Below are 25,553 nucleotides of genomic sequence, written 5' to 3' on the forward strand. Positions count from 1 at the left end.
ATTATGCCTGAATTGTTTTGTCTGGGCCAAAATGGGAAGAGGAGACATGGTCACTTCTGTATTCAACAATTATTATCATCTGAGCTGCTAATTATATCAATACTTATGTGTAAATTCTTCAGCTGCCTTCTGAACTTGAAGGAAAAATAATTCTTCTTTATCCCTCATAGTGTCTAGAATGGTTCCCTATTTATGATATAGTTCTACATACTTCAGATTAGAGAAAGGGAAGACAAGTGGCTCATAGTTCCAAAAATTTCCTGTCCAGACTCCAAAAGAATGTCTCACCTTGTCTTACTTCTATTCAGGGACAGGTAAGAAGTCTTGTCTGTACCTCCAGACTGTGAGCCAGTCCCACCCCCAACATTCCTGGCCCCTAGGGTTCTAGTACATAGAAAAGACCATGGCCAGTGGACAAGGAAAACCAGTATCTCACATCAAAGTAACTAAGAGTGAAAAATGGTGACTTCATTAGAAAACACTAGGAACACAAAACTTGTGTTACAGAATCATGCATTTCCTATTTCTCCCTAGTTACATATAATTTGTTCCAGGGGCTCCCATGGTTGTAGGACTAACTAGGTTCTGAGAAACTGGCACTTTGAACTGAGCTTCAATGAAGCCTGCACCAGCCCTCTGATTATTGGGAGACAGGGGAGAATAGTTGCAATAACTTCAAGTTGAAATTCTCCGTCTGTGGCAAGGCCATGTTGGTAACGTCCTTAGTAGGCATATGTCAGTATCTTGCTCTAACATGAACTTCAGGGAATTTGAGACTGATAGACCAAAACTGGCCCCCAAATCAAAATCTACATGTTGTGCCCACTAGATGGAGACATTCTTGATTATTCAACCCAACGGCATTTTTATATTTTTATTCTCCACTTTATACTGTCATGTGCATTTTATCGTTCAGCTCTGGGTAGGAATCTGGGGACCTGGGTTTTAGACCAGCTTGGGCTACTGATTACCCACACGGCCTTGGGTTTAAAGTCCTCTCAAGTTTTAAAATTCAATAACTCTATCATGCACATTATCTAGTTTTTCTGGTTTTTTAAAAGACAATTTAAACATGCTTAGTCTGCAGAAATCAAGAATGGAATAAGCATTACAGTTTTTTAATTTCATGTTAAGTCTTCAAATCAAGTCATTAGTGAAGAGACAGGTAGATTTAAATTCATAAGTAAAGTAATGGCTAAATATGAAAAAAATGACTTAAAAGGTTGTTAAAAGCAATTATAATTGTGGAAAATGTTTATCTACTCAACTCCATGATACGTATAATACCAAGGACAACAGCATTATTATTATTATTATGGAGACAAATTATGAAAGCAGTTTATTATAATTATTGTTGTTAATATTAATCATAAGTATATTACATATTTATATTACACTTATTATGTCCCAGACACTAGGTGTTATGTTTTATATACTTTAGGTCTCTACTACAACTGTAAAGTTATGTATGAGTATCATTATTAGATGAAAAAATTGAGAAAACCTGCTTCAGGGCACCTAGGTAGATACACTTCAAATCCAAGAATATCAATCCCAAAATCTACTACTATGCCACACTGGCTTTCAAATAAGAACACAGAGAAATAACAGCCAGTTAAAGTACTTATCAGAGATGCTTTCAGACTGCTTAACATTCAGGTCTTTAAGTCACCTTTAAGTACAGAAACCAGAATATCCTTCCCTAACAGAACACCTTTCACAGATTTTCTATCTGCTTCAAAAGTGGGAGTTGGAGTTACGTGCAGCAAAGAGAAGACAGAGGTAGGAGTAAAAAATTTAAATGTATAGGACAGGTAATGGATGAATATAAGAAGATGCCTTAAAAGATTTTTAAGAGCAATAATTATAGAAATGCCTATATGGTCAATTCCATGATGCATGTAATACCAATAACAACATTTTCAAGATGCTTGAGAATATCAGGGCCTACTCTTCCTAATGGAAGAAAGGAGAGGATGTATAGTCTCAGAATTAAAAGCATGGAATCTGAAGCCCCTGAGTTCCAGAACATTCCTATCTGGCCATATGATCATTGCTTCCTTTGTTAATTAATGTTTTACTATCTTGACCTGTGTCTCTCAGCTCTATTCAACTTACCTTCAGAATACATAGGCTGGATCTTCAAACAAAATCAGTTAAATTAATGTTTCATTATTTACTGGATGTGTTTCTTTATATTTACATATGAGACATTGAGTCAGGGAACACTTCTTGACACTGGTCTTGGCAATGATTTCTTGGATTTGACACCAAAAGCACAGGAAACAAAACCAAAAATAGGCAAGTGAGACTATGTCAAACTAGAAAGTTTCTGCACAGCAAAGGAAACAATCAACAGAATGAAAGGTCATCTTACAGAATGAGAAAAAATATTTATAGGCCATTTATCCAAGAAGGGGTTAATATCCAAAACATACAAGAATCTCCCACAAACCAACAGCAAAGAAGCCATATAATCTGATATAAAAACAGGCAAAGGAACTGAATAAAAAATTTTCTGAAGATGATACACAAATGGCCAAAGGCATAAAAAAATATATTTAACATAATTAACCACCAGGGAAATTTAAATCAAAAGCACAGTGAGATATCATCTCACATTTATTAGGATGACTATTATAAAAAACAAACAAACAAAAGATAAGTATTGGTGAAGATAGAGAGAAATCAGAATCCTTATATGCCATTGGGAATGTTGAATGGTGCTGCAGGTATGGAAAACAGTATAGATGTCCCTCAAAGTTATAAAAAGAACTATCATATGATCCAGAAATCCTATTTCTGGGTATATAATTAAAGTAATTAATATCAAAGAGATGTCTTCACTGTCATGTTCATTGCAGCATGATTCACAATAACTAAGGTACAGAAACAACCCAAATGTCCATTGTCAGATAAATGGGTAAAGACAATGTGGTGTATACACACACACACACACACACACACACACACACACACACCATGGAATATTATTTAGTCTTAATAAAGGAAATCCTGTCATTTGTGACAACATGGACCAAACTAGAGGACATGATGCTAAGTGAAATAATCCAGTCACAGAAGGAAAGATATTTCATGATTCCATTTATACAAAATATTTAAAATAGCCAGACTCATAGAAGCAGAGAATACAGTCATTATTGACAGGGGCTTGGGGGGAAGGGGAAATGGGGAATTGTTTTTTTCAATGGGTATAAAATTTCTGTTATGTAATATGAGTAAGTCCTAGAAATCTGCTGTAGGGCATAGTACCCGTAGTTAACAATACATATCTTGAATTTAAAAATATGTTAAGAATATAGATCTCATGTTAAGTGTTCTTACCAAACAAACAAACAAAAAATAAAAACAAACACACAAACAAAAAACAAAACCACAAAGAACAGAAGAAAATCTTTGGAGGTGATGGATATATTTAGTGTCTTGGTTTTGGTGATGGTATCACAGATATATGCCTATGTCCAAACTCACCAAGATATATGCTCTAAATGTGTGAAAATTTTTTTTATCAATTATACCTCAGTAAAGCTATATAATGTAGATAATTATTAGAAGATGAAATAAAACATCCTACATAAGATGATTGGGGCACAGATGGAGTTTAAAGTTACTAAACAGTAAGCATGTTATTAAGGGCTCTGAGCTTTAAATGTATACACATACTTAAATTTATTTTTTCCTGCTAAGAATATACAGGCTTAGATTTAAAAAACTAATTAGAAGAAATATGTTTTCTTTGAGTGATTTGAAATATCCATCAATGAAAGATTTTTCTTAAATTAACAAATATGGATAAAGGTGAGAACCTTGGATAACAAAGGATATATGATGGTCTCATTTGCTAGAGGAAATGTGTGTGTGTGTGTGTGTGTGTGTGTGTGTGTGTGTGCGTGTGTACTACAATTACATTTAAAATGTGCTTGTTAACTGTATTAAACATTATGTTAATTTTTATAAAATCTATAAAGACACAAAGTTGATAATGTTGAAAAGTATAAAATGTACGTACATGTGTGATATGTATGTACATATTGATATCTATGTATATACATTATACATTCCCCTATATCCTTTTCCTCAATTCACAGCCAACTCCTTCTAGAACTGTTTCTTCAGGCATTTAACAACATACATGTAATTGGTCTCTTGTCCCACCTGTCTTAGATACTATCTCTCATTTTCCTGTCATGGTAGATAAGAATTAAGTTCTACTCCTTTCGCCCATTCCCATTCCTTTGTTAAACTGGAACCATAGGGTTGTACTTGCTGACTTAATTATTGTCTCTTAAATCCTTAGTTCACTGTGAATCATTGTGGGGTTATATTTAGATGGTCTTGCTCTAATAATTAAGTGAATATATAGGGTTACTTTGAGTGGATTTGACTTTGTGTAGTTCCTAGTCACAGAGAGTCTAGATAACACTCTACTTTGTAAAAATAAACGAAACAAAATAAAACAATGAAGATGAAGATGTTGCTTAATAAATACATATTGAAGTAGAGTTTTTAATATTTTTCAGTGTTATATTCCAGATGGACAACTAAAGTAATTCTTGATCTAATGACTTTGCAGATGATTACACTAACATATCTCCCTATCCTAACATCAAAAAATCTAGTCTATCATAGAATGATATTTTTAACTTTCATTATACTGACTCTCCAGGTAACAGAATTTCTGAGACATCCACATGTATTTGAGTGTATATTACTCAACAGATGCTTTTACATATATTTTTCATTTAATATTTACAATAGCCCTTTAAGGTTGTTGCTGTCTCTGTTTTAGAGAAGAAGAACCAAAGACAGAGATAGTAACTAATTTCCTAAAGGCAAAGCAAATCTGAGACCAAGGATTGGGATGGATTTCTGTTCCTTGGACTAGAGCTTTATCTACTCCATCACAGCCAACCTCTCTGAGTTCTGTTTAAAATCCCTAGGTCATTACAATAATGTGATTACAATGTAAGACAATCCGTCTTACTCCCCAGGGAGGTAGTACTCCCTGGGCAGTCCACAATTTACTCTCATAGATGCACAGGGCCCTCCTGTCAAAAATACTCTCCTAAAGCCATCTCACTAGCCACCCACCCAATGTTATCATAGGGAAATCCCTTTCATTTGGTTAAAGTAACTCTGCTTCCCTTTGCCATATCCACAGGGATACAGGAAATGACAGAGACAGGGATTATATTATTGGTGTCAGAATAATCTAGAGGCTCTATATTCACTATCTCATAACACTTCTAATACTTCCAGAATAGTATGAATCCTAGTTTATGTCACTTGTTTTGTTCATAAGTGCTTCTTCTTCTTATCAGACCTTGCAAGTGTTAACCATGGTTGTAGACCTCTGTCCCTCCCTGCTGGTCACTGCTGACTTTGCCTAGTCTGGACTTCGTGTGAGTATTCAATCCATTCCCTACAGCCTGCTGGACTCCTGGCTCCCAACCTGGCTACAGGCCAGGCTATTAGGGGTCTAAATTGATCCTAAAATTATTCTGAATCATGTATATCCTGAAGTTTCTCTCCATTTTAATGATCCACAATCACCTATCTGCATTACAAAATATCAAAAATGTTCTTCACACCCAAGTGCTTTCCTAAGTCTGAGAAAACTTACGTGACCACAGAGTTGGACCTGAACTGATAGGACAATTTAGCATAAACACTACAATGTTTTGTCAAACAAATATTAATGATTTTGATTATGAGGTGCTGGCCCAGACTGTTACAGGGACATATGCTCTGTATTACTATTCTGAAATAAAACAAAAACAAAAACAAAAGCAAAAAAAAAATTGAATGGAGCTAATGGAGATGCTAATTGGAATTCTGGACCCATGTACGCATTTTTCTTCATACCTTTGATGCAGAATCAACGAATGTGACTAGCATTTTCATCATGAACATTTCTGATTGTCTCCCTCTGCTATATCCATAATGCAGTTGTTCTAGGAGTGTTCCTTTCTGTGAGATTTTCAAACTCCATCAAGGAACTTCACTGAGACAGCAGCTGCTCCCTTTAAAATACTCAGTTAAAAAAGAATATATGATTTCAAAGACCCATTTAACCTTTGCGCTGATATTTCAAAGCAGCAGTATATTCAATTAAAAAGCAACATTTAAAAACAGATAATATTTTTTGCAGTATCTTAGCAACAGGTGATTGAACCCATGCCTAGAACTAAGAGTTGAGATTTTGCCAAAAGGGCCACATACTAGTGATATCTTCTTTTAACAAATGGAATAAATCTAATATTGTTTTGGACCAGTTGTGCTGGATTACATCACAATATGAAATCCTGACAACAGAGCCACACTAAAGGGAGGACACAGTTTTGAAAGAGAAGAGCAAATACTATGAGTTCCTTTATACCTAAGCTTCAACTCAGGTGCCTAAAGCATGAATGATCAGGGGAGTTTCTTCCTGAGATTCCTGGTCATTCAGAATTCAGTTGTCCAACAGGGACCTCTGAGGCACAGAGCTCTGTTCCCATTCTTCATAGCCTTCCTCAAGCTGGAAGTTTAAGTAGAATTAAAATCAGTGACCCTTAGTCCATTTAAGAATTTGTTACAACCCTTACCCTGGAAAATTGCACCTTTGAAATACTCATGCAAAATATTTATGTGATTTGAGAAGATTTATAGAACAGGTGAAACTTAACTTTCAGTCCCATAATTATCCCATAATGTGTCCTGATCATAACTCCCTCTGTTGTATCTTGCTCACTCCTAAAACCTTAGTGGAACCAGGTAAAGGCAGGGTGACAGAGGTGACTAGTTCTATGATCCTGAGTTCGTGTCACTACATAACTTGCACATTCATATGAGCAAAAGGTGGAGTAAGAGTGTTGGCTGTAAAGTCACATTTGTGTTAATTGAGAATGAAATTCTTTTCTTTTTAAAGGATTCTGCCCTTGAGCATTTATGTGCCAATTGGCATAGATTCTGGTAGATACAGTATTAACCACTATGGAAACCCCCATTTAAAAAAACTATAATTAAAACAACCTTTAACATACTCTGAGGAATGTCTTGTCAGGGCCACTTGTCCAGCTACATATCCCCAAAGTCCCAAGTATGTGATAACAACCTAATATGTTTGCTGCAATAATGAGATTATGTATGTGAAATATCTAACAGCATGGTAATATGTAGGTGCCAAGCATATTGTAGTAATTATTATCATTATTCCTGGATATAGCTATAATCTTATAGTGTGATGTAATTACTAGCAGCATCCCTGACTCAATTTAGGTGAAGCCAAAAGAGACCACACATTGAGATGGTGAACCGTTTAAAATATTTCTTAGGTCTGCTGGAATCTCTCCCTGATCAGAGGAAATCTAGCTCTCTTTTACAGTCAGTCATCCGGCAAATATTTACTATTTTCAGAGTCTAATTTATGCCAGGCACTGTGCTAGGTGCCAGAGATTCAAAAATAAGTACAATGTAGTCTCTGACTTTAAGAGATATATAATCCAGAAAAAGAAAGAGACACATAAAGAGATAATTGTGATGTCATGTGGAAATGAGATATATATGCACCCCATGTTATGGGAACACAAAGGAGGTCAAACTAACCTGAGTTGGCCAAGGAGTTGTCTTAGCCCAGAGTCTGTCAAAAACAGAGACTGAGGGAAAAGCTTATTTGCTAACGCTTGGGAGAGCAGCCCAGAGAACCAGAACAGAAGTAAGAAGGGAAGCTGCAGGAGGAACAAATGCAAAGATGAGGGGGTGCATTGCCCATTTGGGCACAGCCTCATGAGAAAACATGGGCGGTTTTTCTTTTTCTCACATCATCTCGAGAAAGAGATATGCACGGTATGAACTACCTGTTCTCAGAAGACTACATGGGGTTGAGGAAGGGTGAATACTTTCTCCAATGACTTTCTCCTGTCCCTGCCTCCCACTGGTAAAAATCTATTAACTCCTAGATTATGTCATCAGGCTTCCTTGGATCAGAGCCCTCAGGCATCTAGTCAGTCTCCCTTTGTCAGTCACATATTATATAAGACTCCTCAACCAGCATCTGCAGCAGCATGGCATCGTAACTATGGGACTAGCTCAAAATCATGCTCAGATCTTTTAGTCTGTAGGATACAAATGGCTAAGACCCAGAGCGAGGACTAGCAAAGCTGCATGGATCTGGGTAGCATAAGAAATATATTTTGTACAGAGAGAAGAGCGATGGCTTATCAGAAATTGTCAGAAGAAGCTAGACATTATGATTTGAGAGGGATCAGAGCATTTTCTGGTAAGAAACTTCATGCTTTAACAAAGGTTAAGGTTAGCAGGGCTTGAACCACGAGTATGAATATGAGAGAGAGGGAAGATAGTAACTTGAGAGAGCAGATTTCCCCCTCTAGCAACTATAGACATGATGGAAAAAATGGGAGCAACCAGAAGATCAGGAAACATTTCCTCCTGCAGAAACATGCCTATATCCAAAGGAAATGCTTTCTTTCTAAGGATGCAGAGAATACTTCGTCTCTTTCATCCGCCTGCTATCTTATGCATGCATTCATTCACCTAACATCTCCTCAGCTCTGCTTGCCAGGTGCCATAATAGGCATCTGGAGAACAGAGTGAATAGGTCACCCTCGAGGTGCTCACATCTGACAGTGACAGACACATAAACAATGCCCGGCAGTAAACTCTCCAGCAGATATGTGCAACAATGGGAGCGCAGAGGAAGGAACAGATTTCTCTTTTAAGGGAATAAGAAAATGCTCATCAATCCTAAAGGAGAAGTATGTAGGACAAGTCCTGGGGACAAAGGCTCAATTTGCTCTGCAAGGAATATAAAGCGAAATATCCCACTAGTGAGTGCACCGGGTGAAAAACAGAATTGGGAGGGGCCACGCTCTGTGACGGGACCGGGTGAGGGGTCAGTGTGATTGGAGGGAGCTTGGGTCTCATCCCAAGTCAGAAGGCAAACCAGTGGCAGACCTTGGGTGATGATTCAGGGTGCCTCACTTCCACCAGGCCAATCTGCCTACAAACTGACATGCTTCTCCCCATGGCAATCGAACACCAGTTCCAAAAACATCCCATGCGTTTATGGCTAGGCACGGCGGAACTACCCAAAAGGAAAGGACAGAGGATTTGTTCTTAGAGCACCATCCTACATGAGCCCACACCCAGTCATCCGCTGGAGAACGGCCTCCCCCGGCAACTCACCTTGGGGTCAGCTCACCAGAAATGTGCTTAGAGTCACAGCACAGCTGGCAGCAGATAACACCTCCCCTTGCCTTTGATCTGCGGGCATGGTGATTGTCAGACTGTGCATTGCAGCTGGTGATGAAAACACTAACAATACCCCAACCCCAACCCTTAACCCTGAACCACAGGTTGATAACGTTCTCTAGAGCAGGCATGGGTACGGTCTGGAGCTGGAGCCACAGCGTTTGAAGAAAAACCCAAATAGAGCCTCTCCAGTTTTTGGCCTGGTAGGATGTACCAGTGGTGCTGGGGATTTGCTCCTTTGCAGGCAGATGTCACATTCAAATGAAAGTTGTTTTATACACGGATCTGGAAAAAAAAAACCCTAAGAATGTTTGCTATTAAACTCAGGCTGGCTGGCCCACCCCAAGCACTGAGACAATCTGCCTCTCAGATGCGAGGAAACTTGGAAGGATGTCTCTAGGCCTTGGCACAACACAGGCTTTCTGGGCCTTGGTGACATATAGGTGCTTTATACTGTAGCCCATTTGTTATGCTGTTTAAATATGTATATGCTGGGTACAGAAAGCTAATATCTGGAACAATAAGGTAATCCTATATGCTTTTCAATGAAAAACACGAGCAGAAGGCTACTTGCTGCCAGAATTCTGCCATTCTTACTTAATTCTGTCTTTCAGTTACATGATATCTCTGAAAGCATACTTTGCTAAAACTGCCTGGAGAAAATGAGCTACAAACAATATCCACTCTGCCTTTGAGAAGCAAGAGGTCAATGAGACATAGTTTTATTTGTGACTCAAAGAAACAACCAGAGAGAAGTTGTAGCTGAAGCCTACTTCTGGGCTGCCTAGTCCCCACTCCCACTGGCTGCTGTGCTTTGCCTAAAAGATGGTATGTGTGGGGATGCGTGGGGAGAGACGTGGGAGAGAAGAGGACGACGATGCTTTCCCACATACTTTGAAAAGGGCTTCATAGCAGAGAGGCATCAAGGCTTTTTGGCCTGTGAGTGGCAGAAGCCTCCTCCTGGCCTAGGCCATATGTTACAGTCAGGGTTGGAACAAAGAGCTAAATCAAAACTGAAACTGGTGGGGGTAGGGCTGCAGGGAGAGGAGGTAGTGAGTCCGTAGATAAGCAGGTGCCCATCTGAGCTCTGATGATGAGAGGCTCGCAATGGCCCTGACAGGAGAACGGGCGGGACTCAGGCTCAGCCAGGCTCCCGCAGGCAGTATGTGCCTGCTCACAGGTTCTCTGCTCCTGAGTGCTTTCTGTGCCTCCGAGATGAAACATACCCTGTGTGTACATTGGGGTGAGGTATTTATCCATCCTGACCTTGGACCATTTTGAAAATTGAATAATGGTCTTGAGTATACAGGGTTGCTGTAAGAAATCAAAATAACTGACATAAAATTGCCACCTACGGTGTCTGATATAAACTGGGATGTCTACAAACAGGCAGCTGTCTCAAGATATATACTCTGAAGAAGTACTCCTCTAAAAACATGCAAGATGAAGCCCTACCAGGTACCTAAAAAACAGGACTCCGTTGACTTTTCTCCTTCCCTGAACATACCCAGTGGCCACAAAAGGATCTGGTTAGCTCGGCCTCACCTCCCGTACCAATCCCTCTGAGAAGCCTTCACCGATTCTCTAGGACAGAAAGCTTTGTGAGCCATTTCCCTGCTTTTAATATCACAGAATATGTTGCACTTTGTTGTGATCTCCTGTATCTTTGTTTCCTCCGCCAGCCTGTTAGCTCACTGCAACTTATGTCTTATTTAACTCTGTGTCCCCCATGGCTAAAATAAAGTGACACGGAACAAGCACTTTAAACATATCTTATAAATAAATAAATGTATGAATAGATGAATAAATGAATAGGATTAAATGAATAGCTATTTCCTCCATCTCCGAGCTGGAAGTTCAAACAGATTACTCAATCATGGATAGGCTTCCCCAGTCTTGTCGCTAACCATGAAAACACAGGCAGGGAAGCCCTCAGCAAACCACATCTTAAAGAGATGAGTTTGTGAGCTCTGTTTCTCCGGGTGACTCTCTACTCTGCAGAATCATGCCGTTGTGTAAACCACTGGCAGACTCAGAGGGGCCCGCTGCTTTAAGAGTGGGTGAGTTGAAATTGTTTCACAGCCAGAGTTGACTCACTGGAGCAAGTATCTTCTTCCTTTCTCTGAATGTTTACAGCATCATTTAGCTGGGACTTTCACGGTCCATTTCTATCTCAGAACAAAGCCTGGTTCAGGGCCACTCTCGTGCTTGTTGGCCCAGTTACACTCCCAAGAAGATATTTTTTTCAGAAGAAACATCAAAGCTCATCTATATTTGGAGGCAGCATAAAGCACACACCCAAATGACAAGTGTGGCTGATGTCTCCACAGGGCCATCTGTATCACCTTCTTTCTGGTCTCAGAAAAGTCCAGGAACAGATTAGCCATCTTGTTCTTATGTTCACTTTCTATTAAACACACTCACCCCGTCTCTTGAGAGCAACTCTGATCTAAGGGATGTGGTAGACTGGGAAGACACACACCTACAATGGAGGTATAGACAGAAGAGGCGGTGGGTAAGAACATAGGAGTCATACCAAGAGTCATTTCAATCACAGAACATATTTTTGCCTTGTTAGACAAATAAACATCAGGAAAAGAAGAATCACAAGAAGTCTTTATACTTCTGTGCTATCTTTCATCTATCCACATTTACTGAGTCCTGACATGGTTTAAATGTCCATACATGGGTCTGGAGCTGCTTGCATCAGACCCTGGAGAATCAGGTTCCCTCATGTTCTGCAGGAGATTGACAGAGGGCTCAAAAAGTAAGTAAATGTTCTTTTCATCCTATGTTAATTCATGAGATTCTTAGAGAAGGTAACTTTAGATTTTCAACTAAGTGGGTTTGCAAATATTTTACCCCATTTTTAGACAAACTTAATGCCAATAATTTGCAATGATTAACAATTCTTTGAGTCCCTGAAGGGACAGAACCTTTTGCTCCAAGATTGCTCTCCAAACAATTGAGAGTGAACCAGGTACTTTCTCTTTAAGGAGGCAGGCTTCTACAGAAGCACATGATGCTTAGTTCAATGTCTTTTCCTAACTCGCAAACTGGGTAAGTCCTTCCTCCTCCAAAGAAGTGAAAATGGGTAGAGAGGACTGGACTGTTCCATGGACTAAAAGTCCCTCCATATGGAAATAGATAGAGTCGATCATGTTGCTAATTCTCACACCTACCACCTTGGACTGAGAATGGCTTGCTCCTCTGCTAGTAAGGGTATAGCTAGTCCTACTTTGTTAGTTAGACCTTAGCAAAATCATGATGAAATAGCAGCCAATGAAGATTACACCTGCTGTTGTAGTATATCCGTAAAAAAACAAATAATCCAGCATTTAGGTAAATGTTCTTCTCTCTTAATGGGATCTTGTTCCCTTTATTCCACTCTAGGAGAAAAAAGTAATCACCAAAAAGTTGATTAATACCTGCTATTTATTCAGAATCATAACAGCAAGTTCTGGTCAGGGTCAAAAAACACATATATTTGCCCAGTTTCTCAAAACTTCTGCAACTAAAATTATATGCCACAAATTTGATGGTCAAAATAATTATACTCTAGGAATGGGCCTCACACAGATTAAGGATATTTCTCAGAGACCACTTACTAAGACTGGATAATTAACAGACATTTCAGATATATGTTGAATGCTTAAGATGGAATTTATTATTTCTCACAAAGATTAATTTAAAAATTATTACTCAAAAATTTCCATTTTCCAAGCATTATTGCTAGCCTGGCTTTACTGCATTGACATTTAAAACAAATAAAATAGGGTCATGATTTCTGTCAGTTAAATAAATATATTCTGTTGAAGCTTAAATTATCATCCATCTTAGCAAAGGGTCATATATTACATTAGCAGTCAGTGACTGATTAGTTATTTATTCTCTTAAAGAGTAACTGAAGGAGATTAATATTCTGATAAGCTTGTCACTGATTTCTGGGGAGTGCCTGGCTTTCTTTCATCACATGAACTATAATGTGTCAGACATAAATTCCATTATAATTACAATTAGTGCTAATGCCTCCCAAATTATATTTAATGGAAAGGTCATTATTTTAACTACAAATAATTTCTTTCTTAAAAGTTTCAAATGGATTTACACACACACACACACACACACACACAATCACAGTTAAATTAATGTTGAAGAAAGAACAGTAAGTAAATCAGAAGGAGATAGGTAAAAATAAACAAATAAATAAAAGACGGTGTATTTTGCTTATTTTTCCAGCTGGGTTTCATTTTTCACCCATGTTCCACCATGTTGGTTTTTTGATGATAGTGGAAGAGGAGTGGGAAGCAGGGGAAGAGAGGAAGAAAGAGAAGGTGGGCGCTCATATTGGCCAAGTACTGGGTATGCTCCCAACACAGGGCAAGATGCTTACAAATCCCTTCTTTTACTTCTTATAATACCCCCATGAAGTAGATATGTGTCCTATTTTACAGAGTAACAAAGTGATCTTCCTAGAGGTTAAATCTCTCAAGCAATTTTACGCCACCAGGAATATGAGGAAGTGAAAATTAAGCTAAGGCCTGTCCAGCTCCAGACTTCCCATTGCCATAGGCAATGGCTGTTGCTGCTCATTCTGTTGGGACTGACCACTGCTGGCAAGAACTCCACATTCCCAACTGGGTGGATGGGTAAAGACCGGACCTAGGTTATGCCAGGTTATGTGATGAAGAGACCACAAGGCTGCCACGTGGTAGTACTAAGTCCTTCTCTGATTCTTCTGTGAGCTGGGTTCCCCTGGGCATTTCTTACCAGATATTTCTAAAAGCATCAATGAATAGACAGAATACAAGAGACAAACAACGATAATAACTGAGCCAGTGTCTTGGCAGCATGACTGTATTGCTTCTTAACATGAAAACAGCAAGTTATGAAATGACCATGTTGTGAAATGGCCATGAGATGTAGAATTAAAAGACCAAAGTTTGAAGCCCTAAGGAGCTCAACATAAATTAAAAACAAACAAAAAGGCCTATTCGGTATAGGTTTCAAAATATGCACATGCACCCACACATACACACACACGTGACATAGAATTTACTTTGATAAACTATTTAGAAATAAGAACACATTGAGTGCCTCTAATTATACGACCTTGTACCAAGACACTTCTTGAGTCTGAGCCTCAGTTTCCTCATCTACAAATAGAAAGATTGGGTCCTTTCAGTGAGAACAAGTGAGAACTTGCTAGAACTATAAATTCTTGGGCTCCACTCTAGAACACTAAAGTAGGTCATCTAACATGAGTCCCTATGAATCTCTAAAAGTGTCTACATCCAATAATAAAGGCAACCTCTTCGCACTGTGCTTTGCAAATCATTTTAGTATAGAGTGCTTTATTTAGTGAGGACAACAAATGCTCATTTAGCATCAACTATGTGTCAAGTGAAGGCATTCTTTGATATATGGAGCCTCAGCTGTCTATTGGGGAGGAAAAGGCAAGCCCACAGAAAATCAGGCATGACAAGTGCAATGTGAGAGGTAATCTCTGGGAAGACAGAAGAGGGACAAGTGACTGTAGGGAAGCACCTTAACTCTGGTAGGTGAAGCGGGAAGGAGAAGAAGGGAAGAACTCAGGTTATAATAGAAGGCTTCCGGGAGAGGGAAACTTTGAGGTCTGCACATGAAGTCCAATGAGAAAATGATCAATTTACATATTTTACAGGAGAAGCTGAAGATCATAGCAAAATGTCCAAGTTCACACAGCCATTGTATGAAAGAGATGAAATGTAAAGACAGATCTTTGGACTTAGAAAGTCCTATTTTATTTGATTTTGTTCTGATAGTAAAGCAACTAGTAGGACACAATGGATCTGCAACCCCTCCCCCATCTCACGCTCCCAGAATAAAGAATAATCCCTATAGGTCTAGGGGGAGGGAGGTCCTTCAGTAGTCAGTGAGGCAGCAGTGGCAGAGAGCTGGGGCCAGGCAGTCACCAGTGAGCCTATTAAATGTATCAGATGTCATCGGTACCTCCTTTATCCTTCTCACTTTGGACCTCACAGGCTGATAAGAAGGGGAAAGCGTTATAACCCAGAAGTAAAACTGTTGCGTGATTATAACCCTGACAGCCTCCCTCTAATGAGCTTCCCTGCAGATAGGGACAGGGGAGAGTGCTTTGATCTCCATGAGCAGAAGGCTGAAAGGACCACTGTTTGGAGCAAAGCCGTCTGATGGGGTCCAGTCTTCCAGTAATCAAAGTCACAAGCTACCATCTGAGCCATTTGTGAACCACAGATAAGATTAGCTGCTCATTTGATAGATCAACCACCGCCATCAATGGAGGCTAATTGTATCTGAAATATGACCAGGGAAGTGTCAGCTCCTGGAGACAAGCGCTTCCTTTATCCTGGGTTTGAAGCAGAAACAACATTTTTCGCTTGAAAACTTGAGCAACATGTTAATGTGTGCAGCACTTTTTTTTCCTTTTAGCCCCCGCCATAAGACAAGAGGAAATGTGGGGGTTCGTGGAATGAGATATCAATCTGCACACATATTTTTACAAAGATCCTGCATTATGGTGTCAAAGAATATGTAATTTGGGGGTGCAAGGCTGTGGGTCCAGGGATACCTGTACCATGGAATTCTTACATAGTTTCCAAATAAAAAAAGGAAAGTGCCCAGACTTTGGAAAATCATGTCTAGGAATACTAGCTTTGAAATTCTAAAGTGTTTTATGCTGTAGGAAAAGAAGAGATGACCCGGTCATTCTGAATTTGAAGGCTTTATATGGGTAGCATTTTGCCTTGGAAGCTGATGTGACTGACAGCTTTCCTTTTCTTCAAATTTATTCCCATGTCTGTAGAACTTGAGGTCTAAATGAATCATGATCAGGCAACTTGGACAGCCCTTACACTCTAGCAAATGAAGAAAGCTCATTTTTCGACTCTAGACCCACTGAAGTTGGTTCTTTGCTGCAGATCACCCACTCTTCCGCATTCCCTAGGCGTATTGCGGTACAAGCATGAGGAAATTTGGTTTCTCATCCTCTGAATGTTTCTATGTATGATGGTAAGCCATTTTAGCCTTCCTCTTTTATTCCCCACTCCCATCTCTCACCACTGCAGTCGGGCCTCTCTATTTCCGGCCTAGTCCACTATAGCTCTTAAATTGCTATGTTGTTCCCGTGTCCAGGCGGCTAGTAAAGGCTGCCTGAAAATGGCAAGGTATGATGAGAAGCACCTCATTATGGCTCCCAAAATACATAGACCCAAAATAGGTCTGCACAGTTGGGGTAAGAAAAGAAGGAGGAGACCAAGAACAGAATGTCTCCCACCCTGTGTAAGAGCTAGAGGAAAGTTCTGTCACCTTCTCACAAAGATTCAAGCTATGATGACCTTGCAGGGCTCATTTTCATGGACCTTCGCCTGCTTGGGCTGACACCCTGTCCTGCGAGCATCTCACAATTCAGGTTTACCTTAACCTTGCAGAAGATGGTGATTATGGTAATAGCTCTCCAGTAGAACCACCAGGTCCCGCTCTCAGAGCCACAGAACATTACAGGCGGAACAGCCTTTATAATTAACAGCACCTTATAATGAAGCAGGTACTGTGCAAAGCATATTTCAGTCTATAACTCTTAATCCTCACCAACTTCTGCAGGAGTTAAAGTTATTATTTCTGCCTTAAAGATGAAGAAACGAAGACTCAGAAAAGTTAATCATGTTGCCCCAGGAACACAGCTAGTAAGTGACTGGTATGTGAAACCAGATTAGGAGCACAGCTAGGAACAACTCTGCAACACAGATGCGTAGCCACTTTTCCCAAGTTTCATAATCACTTAGGAGACAGCCGGAACTGGTACTCAGTACTCTCAATTCCCAGACCATTTCTCTGCTTACTCTGTGGTTGCTCCAAAGCATGGGGCAAATCCACTCTGCACCTAGGACACACTGGGATGCTGTCCGAAGGGATGGCAGGAGAAAGCCCTCCTATACCCAAGAGGACTACACAAAACATTGAGAACCGAGTGTTGATTTCTGACCACTAATATAAAGCATGAGTTTACTTTTTAGAACACTCTATGACTCAGAGTTATAAAGTCCCCATTCTAGGATTCTAGATAACTAACAATTGCACTACTTGACCCGGTTATTAACTTCACATACTACAATTCTGAGATTTGGGGATCTTAGTACCTCGCTAGGTCCTGTCTGAACCTTAGCAAACAGGCTGTGAAATCAAGAGACTAAACTGAGATGCAGTATAAAATAATCCATGACTGCCACATCCTGTGCCCTCAGATCTCAGGAATTAAGATGTGCAGAAAGTGCTCTGAGGTCAAGGGTAGATAGGTCCTTTCCTTCAGCATTGTGGGTGAAGAAAAGTATTTGCCACAGGATGGGGAACACTACCTACTGTTTGAGGAGCTTCTGCAGGCCTGCTGCCCTATAACTATGGCTCCACTATAAGCATCTCAGGCTGCTACAAGGAATCTGGCTTTTTGTTTTTCCCTTGACCTTACTCACATTTTCTAAGTTCTTACCCCTCCATGCAGTTTTGTCTCATATCTGGCAAAAGCTCTTTAGCCATTCTCACCATTTTGGCTCTCTGGAGCAAAATTTAATTTAACTTAACAGTGCTTATAGAGCAAGCTCTGTGCTGGGGCTCAGGAAAACACGCAGGGCCTAGTCCTCCGGGCATCATGCGGCCACACCTAGAGGTCAGACTTCCCCAGGAATTAAGTTTCCCCAGGATTCCAAATAGGAAAGGAAGATAATTCCAACACTGCCTCCAAAGTCAAGAGGTCTGGGTTGGTGCTAATTCTATCTCAGTCAGCTGTCTCACTTTGGGTAAGTCCTGGTTTTCTTCTCTGGACCTCAGTTTGTACATTTCAAAAAGAGGGGACCCTTTGGCTCTTACTCTAAGTCCATGTGATTCTAAATCTTTCCATATCATCTCCAGGGCACATTCTGAAAGAGGCTTATTCTCAAAAGACACTAAAAGATGAGTATAGAGGGACACTCTACAAAACACCTGACCACTAGCCTTCAGACATGTCAAGGCCATGAAAGACAAGAAAGGACCACGAAGCTGTCCTGGATTGGAGGAGACAAAGGAAACATGACATCTAAATGCAATTCGTGGGATCCTGATTGGATTCTGGAACAGAAAAGGGACACTGGTGGAAAAACTGGGTAAAGTCTGTAAGTCCACAGTTGAGTCAAGAATATTATGTCAATGCCAATTTATTTGTTTTGATATCATTGTTTTAGGTAAGATGTTAGCATTAGAGGAAGCTGGGTGAGAAGTATATGGGGGCAGTCTACAGTATCTTTGCAAATCTTCTTTAAGTCAAAGATTATCTCCAAATAAAAAAATTAAAAATAATAAAAAGTTGAATATCTATTTTCCCAAAAAGTGAGACTATAAATTTCTTAAGGGGTCTTCTTTTATCTTTCAGTATATTTCTTCAGGCCTAGCATAGAGGTGTCTTTCAGTAAGTTCCCAAACTGTTATTAGAATTAAGTGGGTCGAAAATTATTTACAACCACAATTTAACTGGAACAGAGCGACATGTAACCTTGTCATTGTTATAAGAAGTTAATATTGCAATTGTGGTATTTCTACAACTAGAACACACAAAAAAGTCTGGGAAAATGCCATTGTTTCCTGGGACCAAGGCAAAGAAATCTCTCCACGTTCAAGGCAGATAGCCAGTCTGATTTCGGAAAATAAAAAGGAAAGAAAGAAAAAGTAACAACACAAAAGATCAAGTGGCTCCTTTTAAAAAACCATCATCGTTGCTATTTGGACTAAGCCAGAAGCTCCAGATAACAGTAACCACTGAAGAAGAAAAGGAACAAAAAAGCCTCGGAGCTTTCAATTTGTTTTTCATAATAAATGAATTGCCCCCACCAAAATGCAGCCTTGAGGAGTTAATTAAACAGCTGCCCCCACGGCTGATTCTGAGATGTTAGAAGGCCCGTGACAGGCTGCTAAACAAATGGGGCAATAAAGGTGTGGGCTGTTTGGCTTGATTGAAGAGCCTGAGTTTTTCACCCCTAGTCTCTAAACCATCTGGAAGTGAGTTTGTGGAATGTGGGATGGCAGCCTCTCTTCCCTTATCTACTGATAAGATTCTCAGCCTCAAACACGTGTACTGGAAAGTCAGGGAACAAATATTTCAGACCTTAAACAACTTGCAGATCCTCCCTCTAAAGTTCATGTTGTGCTATAGCACGGAAGGAAGGACACTCATCTCACATTTTCCCCCTCCAGATCTCGGGCTTTTGACGTCAAAATGAGCCAAGACTGCAAAGTTGACTTAGAGGAAAATTGCGTTTTGGTTCTGATTCATGAGTGTCACCCACCTTCTCTGAGTCCCACAGACGTTAGGCTACAAAAGTCAGGCTTCTGAGAGCTGGCCTCGGATGAGACTGCCATGCAAAGGAGGTTTAAGTGAGCAAAGAATTTGAGGATGAGGGCCAGTATCTATGTTTAGGGATGCTGTAGCTTGAAAAAAAGCTTTCAGAATTCTGTCATTTAATCTTTCATTCAATCCTCTATTTTCAAGTCCCTAGATGTTCCAGGCACTAAGTGCACCCCAGGAATATAAAATCAGGTAATACATTTAAACCTTGTCCTTGAGGAGTATGCCATTCACTGGAAAAGGCAGAATAATCCAACAGTTACAGGACATAGTGATAAGGGCCACCATAAAAGCAAGTTAAGATTGTCCTGAGAGGCCAGAGGTGGAGTGACAGTGAACAGAAAATATCTACTGTGCCATCTCTTTTTCAAAACAGGAGATGATTCTCCCATTACTGGCTCATCCAACCTCAAACTGATCTTTAAACTCAAAGAAATAGTAAGACTTTCCTATTGGTTTGTGGAGCTGGAAAAATGCAATGGCAAACTTGATCACAATTTTTCTCCTCTCTGGTCTTAAAAATCTCATGCTTAAGCTGCTTGAGTGACTAATAAAATTATTTTTAAAACAACAGAAAAATCACCAGTCAATTTCATTTATCACTCAAATGTTCTTTTAAAGTACCTACTCTGTGCCCAGTGCTGGCTCCTTCAATCTTAACTCTTTCGAAAGGGGACACTCTGGTCTTAACTTCTTATAAAACTCGGTGCGTCTCCTCCAGCACGATAATTTGAGACCATAAAGAAGGATGATATTTTTAAAAAGACTTAACTGGTTTCATAGTGGAAAAGTGATCCTATTTCCCTTTCTTGACGAGAAGCAAAGTGATCATTTTATCTACACAATCTCGCTAGAGTCACCCGGGTTGTCTAATGGCATTATAACTAATTGCGAAGTAAAACAAAGATAAGGATAGTTTATTGGACAAAACAATTTCAAACAATCCCAGCTCTAGTGAGACCAAACCAATGGAGTTCCTTTACACACTGCTGTGATATTAATATAATGTTCTTGTGAAACGAACACCGGGCAAATAAACAGGCAAGCACAGCAGACATGAAAGATGATCTGTGATAAGCTTATGGTGAAATCAACGGCTCTCCTGAACCTATTACAGCTCTTTAAGGGCCCCATGTCTGTACTCTCTCACAAAACCCAACTAACTCTGTCCTCTGAGTTGATAACTTTTTTATATTATATTCGTACAATACCCCGAAAATGCCCAAAACAGGCATTCTAAGTTCCCTCTACAGATCTTCACATATGAACTCTGTTGATTTTCCCAATTGTGCTCCCGGGTTTAGTTTCTCTAGCTAAGTGAGGAAAAGGCTTCTGCTTCCAGAGGTCAAGCATTATCTTGATTTAGCAGGTTGGGCCCCTGAATCACTGCTATGCTCAGTAGCAAAGAATGCAGGCTGGGAAGGATTAATTACCAAAGCCAGTAATCCTGACTCCAACCTCCAAAAATATGGGGAAGTCCAAAAAAAATCTTGAAAGTGATTTGCAACATTCTGTTCAAATCAGCCTCATGAGTAATGTCACTTTGACACCTCTTACCCATGTAAACATAATTATCCCAGACACATCAGCTATTCCTCTGAACCTTCTCCTTTTCACCCTAAGGCTCAATTTCCCCTCCTCTGAAAGAAGATCAACATAGTTTTACTAATAGCTTCTTCCTCAGTCTTTCTAGTGAAACAAATATACTGAAAGTGTGAGAATGCCAGTAGCCTGTTTTATGACAAATCATGTGTACTCCCACAGACATGGGCAAAAAAAAAAAAAAAAAAAAAAAATTAATTATGTACTTTGGTCTCAAGCCCAGGGGACATAGATTCTCTTGGCAAATTCTGGAAAGTTGGACCAAACCTTGCAATTCCTGTCATTCCATATCAGTGAAATCTCAGTTTATTAGGAAGTAACCATAGAAGAAATTCCCAGTTGACCATTAAAATGCCTGAACAGGTACTACTTTCTTTCACTTACTTTGATCTGGGCTCAGTGAGCTCAAGTGTTGCCACAAGACCATATGTCTGCTGGTATCACAGGAGTAATTCTATGAATGAAAATATTTACAGCTGAGGTTATTCATCCATTAAGGTAAATAAAAGGCATCACTGATGTGATGTGTGTGTGTGTGTATATATAATACACATATTACATACATACATACCTACAATGTCCCGCTACCTGCCTAAGCAAGGGGCCTAGGCTGAGAATGCTGAGAGTATCTTAATACATCCCCTCCATCCATACAAGTTAAATGAATTAGAAAAATTAATAAGAAATGTAGAAAAACAGTATCTCACAATAAATGGTACAAACATGGTTTACTTAACATTTGGAACCTAATACCATAGCTAGTGTCTGGGCATAAATATAATTAAATCTAAATAACTTAAGAAGAAGAAAATGTGTGAAAACAGCTGATATGGGAAAGAACGTAATTGTCAAGGGATGCTAAAATGTCATTTTATTATGCACATGAACCCAATACGTGTCACATAAGGAATTCTTTTCCCTCACAGTAAACCATCAGGGATTTCTAAAAATAATATTGTACCAAAGGAATGGCTTGATGAACTTCAGATTTAGAAACTTACATCCATGTCCACTGTGTCCAGCTCATGTTTTGGAAGGAGGCACATCCTGAGACTTGATGGAAAGAAAGGTGATTCTAATGGCTGTGTGCTCGCTCTGTTGGTCCTTTAAACATATCTGGAAATTAACATTGAAGAATTGTTATTACAAGTACACGTTTTTTTCTCCTTTGAGCCTGCATCATATATATAAGATTATATTTTCATCCATCATTCCTTTGGACAAGGTCAAGTGGGAAGGCAGATTTGTTCTATAGCCTCAAGGGAACCAGGGCATCAGAGTGGAGGGGGTGGTGGCAGGTGTGTTAGGTCACGTCACTCCTAAGTGTTATGCTCAAAGCTCCATGTTCCCTAAACACAGGTGAGGGGCTGTGTTACATGATTACCTGGAGCTGGAACTCTCTTGTGAACTTACGTTCTCTAACACCTCATTTTGTCTCCAAGAGAGTCCCACTGCTCTTAGGATTGTGTTCAAATTCTTAATCAGTCATTCAAGGTGTTTAGCTCTAGCTAAACACTGCATCCTCTTCCCTCACAACTCACTCCTACTCCCCTCTATTCTCTCACTTTCCACAAAACATGCATTCATGTGTGTGCTTAGTTAGTACTCATGGCAGGCTTCTTATGTGCCAGCACTGATCCAGGCCTTGGGGCTACAAGAATGAACAAGACACTCACGGAATGTCCTTCCACTCATGGAGTTTATATGGGGAGAAGGGCACAGTGAAAGACAATAAACACAAAAGCCAATAAGTAAGTGAATAGTATTTAAGTAACAATAAGTGTTAGGGAGATAAAGAGGGAATTTCCATGAGGAGGCAGAGAGAACCTCTCTAACTAGAATGGTCAGAAAGACCTCATTGTGGATGTGACGTCTAGGCAAAACCTCTATACAAATAGAAGGAGTCGCAAATGCAAAGGCCCTGAGCTAGGAATAAAGTTGGCTTGTTTAGGGTGCAGAAAGAAGCCCAGTTTGGCTGAAGTAGAGTAATTGAAAAGATTACAAAGGTTTTTGACAGTTGATGGCAGTAGGCAGAATCCTAAGATGGCTCCCAAGATTTCTCACAGAAAATGGCCTTTTCCACTATACTCCGTCATATTCCCTCTAGTCCATGATGTATGAGATAGCCAGAAGAAAGGTTATCTGGAGTTTTTTCTGCATATCCAAATATATTTAGTTTCATTTCAATTGTTTTATTTATGTTATCTTTTTTTAAATTTTTTATTTGCCTGTTTAAAAAATTTATACAGGTTTATGTTTCTTTTAATGAGATTTAGTTCTTCCCTCCCTTTTTGTACTTACTAAGTGGGCCATAATTCACAAGCTGGGTCTGAGAATGGGTTAATCCCTTTGCAGACTGGGTATAGCTGAGTTTCCGCCCTTGGTTCAAATGCTAAGTGAACCTGCATAACCAGCTTCAGGTGCAGTTTAATCTTTGGGCCACTGTTTATTTGTCAAAGGCCTTGCTGTGCACTCCTGTAGGTCAAAAGGCGCAGAAATGAGAGGTGGCAGAGAGGTCAGGCCTTGGGGAACTGTGGAAACAGCCAGGACTCCAGTAGGCTTGGCCCTTAGCTCCCTGTGTGGCCTGAGCCAGGCCCCATGGCTCTCTGAGCTTCAGTTTCTACTTTCCTACATGAGAGAGCCACAGGCCAGAGAATCCCTAAGGATCTCCCCCTCCCCCTCCCCCTCAGTACCTTACCTAGAAGACCGTGAGCTCTGAGGGACAGGAGGAGGCCAATCTAACTGTTAGAAACAATTACTGTTGGCTTGATCGAACTCTCCATTTCCTGAAGGACAGTCCCTAATACTGGTTGAATGTTTATTGGGTGTGGATCTTTGTTAATTACCTCAAAACATTATCACATTTCATCTTTACACAACTCTCTGGAATATGTACTGTGATTCTGATAAATTTTAGATAATAAAATACAGGCTGAGAGAGTTTAAGGAATTTCCTCAAATCACACAACTGGAAAGTGGCAAAGATAGATTACCTCAGTTTTTACATGTACTGTGTTTTAGTGTTTTAGCTCTATTCCAGCTATTATGTGGTAAAATACGAATTAAAAGCAATGTCCAACTACACATGGATCTTAAAATAATATAAATGGCATATGTGGTACCAAACAACACAATAGATGTTTTACATAATTTTTACTGCAAAGAATATATTTCTAGTCCTCATTTTTGATTAGAGAAACTAGGATTCGGAGAGTTTAAGCAATTTCCCCAAAGTCCCACATCCAAACAGTCATGAAGCAAAGTTGCTGGTCTGTCTGCAAAGCTCATTTTCTTCTATGGCATTTTGTCGTTCTTATGTGACAGAGATCAGTGGGGAATGGGACCACGTGTTAGACAGTGAAGTTAAGGCCCATGGTAGGTGGAGCATCAAGGTCACAGAGCCTCCCACATAGCGAAGTGTGGGTTTGCTATGAAGGGTAACCCAAAGGTATTCGAGAAGAACTATCTACTGATGAGAGGCAACAGCAGGAGGCAGTGGAAATGCACAGGGTGTAGGTAAGCAGAGTGGGCTGGACAGACTCAGAAAAATCATTTTGTACCGAGGTCAGGCTCAGGGTATGACTCTCTCCCACTGCCACACCCAAAGCAATGCCTCCCCCTTGTTCCATACTCCAGCGACAGAGACCAGGTCCTGAAAAAGGAAAACAAAGGTGAACTCTCTTGCTGCCCTTTCTGATAGTTAATCTTTTATGCGTGTGACCTGGCACAGTCAGAAATGTATGTCCTGCCAGGAAATCAAAGATGGTCCAGACCCACTCCCAGAAAAGCCTTGGTCTTTGTCCAGTGCAAACTGGGCAATTCTACATAGAATAAAAGACACACATTCATAAGCTCTCTATCCTTGGGAGTGTGCTCTAGGTCTCTGCTACATGGCTACTATGCTGGCTGGAAGAATTTGTCACAGTTCTATACAAAGGGCAGTTATTATCCTCTAACTTAGAATTCAGTTCTTTTTGCAGGGTGGGGAAAGGACTACATTTAAAATACTGAAATCAAGGCAATTTACTTAAATAGGAAGGCAGACGTATTAGCAAGATTTATGCCAAACTAGTGTTATAAATGATATAAGTCACTCAGGGTGCCAGGGTGGCTCAGTCGGTTGAGCGTCTGACTTCAACTCAGGTCATGATCTTATGATTCGTGAGATATAGCCTCACATCAGGCTCTGTGCTGACAGCTTAGAGCCTGGACCCTGCTTCGGATTCTGTGTCTCTGTCTCTCTCTGTCCCTCCCCCGCTAGTGCTTTGTCCCTCTCTCCTCTCTCTCT

The 25,553-nt window shown here is 40.0% G+C and overlaps 1 long non-coding RNA gene across 1 annotated transcript in view; it reads right to left on the minus strand.

Annotated features, from left to right (window-relative positions):
• LOC128311306 (uncharacterized) overlaps nucleotides 1-24,924 on the minus strand; it is a 39,293-nt gene extending 14,369 nt beyond the window's left edge. Inside the window, exons 1-3 of the long non-coding RNA XR_008289667.1 lie at nucleotides 24,826-24,924; nucleotides 22,267-22,381; nucleotides 21,650-21,719 (exon numbers count right to left, since the gene is read on the minus strand). This is a non-coding gene — a long non-coding RNA (uncharacterized LOC128311306). The remainder of the gene's footprint in view (nucleotides 1-21,649; nucleotides 21,720-22,266; nucleotides 22,382-24,825) is intronic.
• Nucleotides 24,925-25,553: the final 629 nt, after the last annotated feature.

The sequence above is a fragment of the Acinonyx jubatus genome, chromosome A3 (assembly GCF_027475565.1).
Source record: "Acinonyx jubatus isolate Ajub_Pintada_27869175 chromosome A3, VMU_Ajub_asm_v1.0, whole genome shotgun sequence".
Lineage (NCBI taxonomy): Eukaryota > Metazoa > Chordata > Mammalia > Carnivora > Felidae > Acinonyx > Acinonyx jubatus.